Here is a 5422-nt window from a genome sequence, read left to right on the forward strand (position 1 = left end):
TATATATTCAAGACTTATTTCAACATTTTGTTTTAAAAGACACTAACATGAGTAGAACTCACTTCCCCTCCCCCCAGTAAAACTCCACAGGCTACCACAGTCACTGACAAAAGAGTTGAAGTAGAAATACACTTACTTCAGTCTGCTGGATTCAAGAATTGCTTTCTCAAACCTAAAAGCAAGAGAGATGCCCCACAGTTACCACCAAAGCACAGTACACTAAAAATCAACCTTCGTTTTCAGTCAAGAAGTGTTATGCTAAGCAGAAGCCAAGATACTTCTTGATGACACTCTGTCTTTCTCAAAAGCTACTTATAGCCAGCTGATCCCATCCTAGTTTTTAGAACACAAGCTTGACTCCTTTCTCCCCCTCCTTTCCTTAAGTCCTTTTCAGCAGTGTTTAGACAAGATGCTAAGCTGAAGGAAGAAAAGCTCAGTATATGAGGGGGCAACAGCAGCTGCCCCATCCCTGGCAATAGAGGGTTAGGGGAAAAAAATTAATCTAATTGAGAGTAGCAAATGCAAAGCTCAGAGCAACTGCTTGGTATCAGTAGAAACATATGAAAGCATGAATTATAGTTTAAGTGTCAAGTGAGAACTGCAACTTACATGCAATTTGATACAGCCTCAGCCTCCTGGTAAGGTGCCCATGTCATGCTCAAACAGTCTGGTTGGTACAACACATTAACTCAGACCCAAGACTTGTTAGGTACTCTGGGACACAGACAAGACAGAAACTCTAGCAGCTCAAGCAGCAGAGCACTACAGCACACACTGCCAGTTTTTCAGAGACAAAAGCCCACTGCACATGTGGCAGCAGAGGAAAAGCTGCATCAAGCCTCTTATTAGCCTACATTTGCTAATGGAGCAATGTGAAATGCCACAAGTCAGATTTAGCATATGGTTACATACGTTTCTTCCACGATATCATTTGAGGCTGCAGGATCAGGTGAATCCAAAGCACAACCTGCAAGAGGAGAGACACTGTTTTCTATCGAGTAGTAGCTAAGAAACACAAAGGATTGGACACTGCTACAGATTTCCTCAGAGAGACCCTGTGCTCAGACTGGAAACTAATGTAGAAAGTCCCATCTGCAGCTTCACCTCAGTGTAGAAGTAAATAACAGTTACAGATACTCCATAGCACTGACTTTCGCAATAATCAAGGGTTAGCGCTTGGGGAAAAATAGGAATAATTAAAAAAAGCACCCCTAGCTCTGCCTAGAACATCACATAGACCCGAGTGCTACCACACAACATGGAACATTCTTGGTTTATTCTCCCTCACACACACATCTTTAACAACTTAGTCCTTTAAGGTTTTTTAAGCCACGTTTTTAGTTACACCTCTTCATGGGAAGAAGTTTTGGGCTCATTCCAAAAAAAGTAGTCAAAATGCCCTTGATGCCTGCTAGTGTACTGGAAATAATACCAAGCACTTCATAAGCACAAACCAAGCGAAACATTACAGCTACATAGCATTTAAGTACAGTCAAGTGTGAAGCTTACTTAAACACAGATTCCCCAAGGAGTTTTTGTATCATATTCACAAGACCTAGTGATAGGCCAGCGGTGTACTGGGTGCTCTCTATACCGTCGTGACAAGACTTGTTGCTATTTCAGTGACTGTGATCTAAACAAACAACTACAAAGAATTAACTTGACTAACATTGACAGGAAGTGGTCTCGGCACAGCAGAAACTTTAATCACAAGTGTTTTGTAAGCACTCAAGACCTGCTTTGGAGACAGAAGAAAAAAAGCCAAGAAGAAAGTGAAGATTTAGCAAGCTTGGTTATTTTATCCTGCTCTGTGGTTTGTGAGCTATACTTGTGTTTTAGCAGTTCATAAAATTCCTTTGAAGGCTGAAAGTACCATGTACAGTCAGACTGGTGCATAAATTCAATTGGAGACACTGATTTCCATCACTGGGCTGGACCAGTGAGGTATCAGAAGCTTCCCTGACTCTACAAGTTATGGGGTAATGGCTTATTTCATTTTCACTGATAAAGCATCTCATCTGAACACCCCACCCACTCCTAAAACAAAAAAAAACAGAAAAAAAAATACCCCAACCACTTCTAGGCAAGTATCAGTATTTCAGGTTTCACATAAACAATCAGCTCATGCTAACTGCCACAAAAACAAAACAAAACAAACAAAGAAAACCAAGCAAACCACAAGACAAACCGTGCTCGACAGCCTCGATTTGAGCGTGCAGAGCAGGTTAACACGGTTTGGGTTTAAAGAAAGAAAACGCACGGTGATGACTGTATTTCAAAGTTATCACCCTCCAAAGGGCAGAAACTCAAGTTGGTCCCATTCAGAGCTGAAAACAGATACGTGATGGATCCTAACAATGAAAGGTGAAACACTATCTCCCCATTTTCCAGACCACAGCCCCAACATGCAACTCTAAACACCCCCAAGCCAATATCTCAAGACACCACAGACTGGAGAATGGTGGGATTCCAATTCCCCAGTGAAGCCTATCTTGGGCTATCTTCAGCAGGCTTCATCTTCAGCTGTCTCTGCTGCAAGGAAGGCTGATACACTCATGATAAGGTGCTGACCTACTACCACCTACAGAGCAGAACATCAAAGCAATCAGAAAGTGGCAGTGATAAACACCATGCTGCAGTACAAAGTGTGACAAGTCAGCAACCACGTCTCAACAGCCATCCTAAGAAGAAAGGGAAAAGCCACCTCTGCCAGAGTCCCCATGTGGGAGCAGAACCAGTTTTTCCTCCACGATCACTCTACTACTAACATACTCCAGGACAACTTAAGCAAAAAAAACCCCATCCACAACCCAAACCATGAGCTGCAGAAGCTTGCCGAGTGCTGGCTTGCCTGCCTCCCTCTTTTTAAGCATGTGAAGTGACTGCAGGGATTGCAGGCAGCAATAGTTCTCTATCCACACCCTGGAAACTGCTTGTAGTGGAAGCTGTGTAAAGATAGGACACTTCTTCTTGTTATTTATTAATTGTTATTTATTAATTGAGAAAGCCATACCTGAGTCTGTTGATTCCAATGACACAGTTCTTTGTAAACTATTAGTATTCTTGTTTCCCAGATCTTGTTCAGCTTTTTCATGCTGGCTGTAAAAGAATTTAGGTATTTGTTTTAAATGCTCATTGCAGCTATAGATACCATATAGGAGTACCTCCCTGTAGACATACAACACAGGTAATCATAACTCAAAAACATTATCCTTGGCCAAGTGAAAGGATTCCAGCTTGGCAGTCCTATAGACTGTAGCCTCCTATGCTCTGTGTGCTCTCAAGTACAAGGACAATGCCACCACCAGATCACCAGGCTTACAAATAAATACACTGATCTAACACCTACAGGGACTCAAGTTTCAGGTTTTGTTTTTGTTTTTTTAAAACCTGCACATGCCCTGCGGATAATAGTAGAAGTTAGGCTTCCAAAGCAGAGACAGCAGACTGTTATTTAAGACAATAAATAGCCTGGTTACTTCTCTGGTCACCTTGCACCAAATTTTTCTCCATCACGTGCTGTGAGGGGCGTTTTGAACATTTTAGAGCCTGTCTTCAGCTGGTGTCCTCACAATGAAGGTTCAAATATAACAAAGTGACAGAATTTGCAATAAAGCTTTAGTACTAAAATCAGTTTAAGTGTGCCATAAGTTACTGGTGCCTGCAATCACATTTGCATCTCCCACACCATTCTCCCGAGTCCCATTATCCTTCCCAGGACTGCAGCCCTCTCTTTGACAGTCACTCATTTAATTAATGTCTGCATAGAAAAATTAACAACCTCCTAACTCAAACTCCTTCTTATTAGTTAGCTCTCAAATTTTGTTTTATCAACTATGCAAGTTCTTCTCTGCTCACATAACCATCAGTGCAGTCTAAATAATTCTGTAGGTGAAGAGGCTTGAGGCATCTCCTGTCCTACTGAGCCACGTCAAATGCACACTCATTTCATATGTGGGCAGGGGTCACAGCAGCTTCAATACAGAGATGTGTGTATCACATGTAGCCTTATTCAAGATTACCTTAAAGAAGGGAAAAGCTACTCAAGTGTGGCTCCTCCATCACATGAGTTAATGAAAAAAAATGCACCAGGGCACAAGCTAGGGCTACAAACTCAAAGGACACAAGAATGAAATGGAGGGAACTTGTGCAAATTGTTTGTAGGAATTTCAGGAATCTGAAGGAGGGAAGGATCATAAAGAAAGCAGACAATTACAGAAACAAGAATGATATAAAATCATCAAATAAAAAGACAAATACCAGGAGAGCCAACAAGACCAGAGTGGGCCAGTGCAAAACAGAAGCTATGCAAGAGGCAAACTGCAGAGGTTACTGCAGGAATAATGAGATTAAACGAGTTACAACTAGTAACAGCAAGATGGGATTGAGCAACTGCATGGCTGGAGTTCTGGGGAGAGAGGAGCTGCAGAGCTGAGACTGCAGCACTCCCCATATGTGAAATGGCAAAGAGAGGAGGGGTGCACATGAGCCAGGCCAAGGGTGAGCAGCAGTGTTAAAGGAGTTGGATCACAGAAGCCAGGAAAAGGGGAGTGAGAACAGAGCTGAGATGCTGCAGCTAATGTGGCATAGAAGGCAGGAAAGACAGACACAAAGATACCAGCAGTAATTTGTGGGAGAGGGGAAAGCACCCAGCATGGGGCTCAGAAGCGAAACAGATACCCAGAGCAGAACCAGAAGAAGATGGTGGCACGTGGTGGGACATGCCAGGAAGATGGCCCACAGCACTGAGACCACAGTCACATGTGGGCAGGGGCTCCCGCAGGAGGTGGGGATAGCAGTCTCTGTGCTCCCTAAGGAGAGAGGGGGCTATTTGGTGGAAGGATGGGCAGAAGGGGGAGCAGAGCTCAGCAGGGGTGGAGGCATCAGAAAAGGTGGGAGTTAAGGGGGTTGTGGAGAGCTTGGGTTTGCAAGGGTGGCAGAGGGGTGCATAATTTGGGGAGGGGGAAGCTCTTTGAAGGCTCTTTTGAGGGGAGGGGGGGAAGAGGTCCTCCAGAATTCAGTGTTAAGGATGGAGGGTGCTTGGAAGGAGAGAAAAAGGGATGAGGTCCTCAAGGCCTCACCTCTGGAGGGAGAAGGAGATTAAAAGAAGAGATTCTCAAGGCCTCCATTAGGGAGGAAGAAGAGATGCACGAGGCCTCACTTTTTTAGGGGGTGAAGGTAGACGAGGTCCCCAACGCCTTGCTGGGGAGGTGGGAGGAATGTTTCTCGAGGCCTTAAATTTGGGGGTGGGTAGAAGAAAAGCTCCATAAGGCCTTAGTGCGGTGGAGGCAGTTGGGGGGTGGGGGTGGCATGTGGAATGCAAGAACAACTGCTTTGAAATGGGAGGAGGAGAAGAGCTGTGCCAGGCCTCGCTTTCGGCGTGAGATAGAGGAGAAGGAACCCTTGTGGCCTAGCATGGAGG

The sequence above is a fragment of the Nestor notabilis genome, unplaced genomic scaffold, assembly GCF_000696875.1.
Source record: "Nestor notabilis isolate BGI_N333 unplaced genomic scaffold, ASM69687v1 scaffold12363, whole genome shotgun sequence".
Classification (NCBI taxonomy): Eukaryota; Metazoa; Chordata; class Aves; order Psittaciformes; family Psittacidae; genus Nestor; species Nestor notabilis.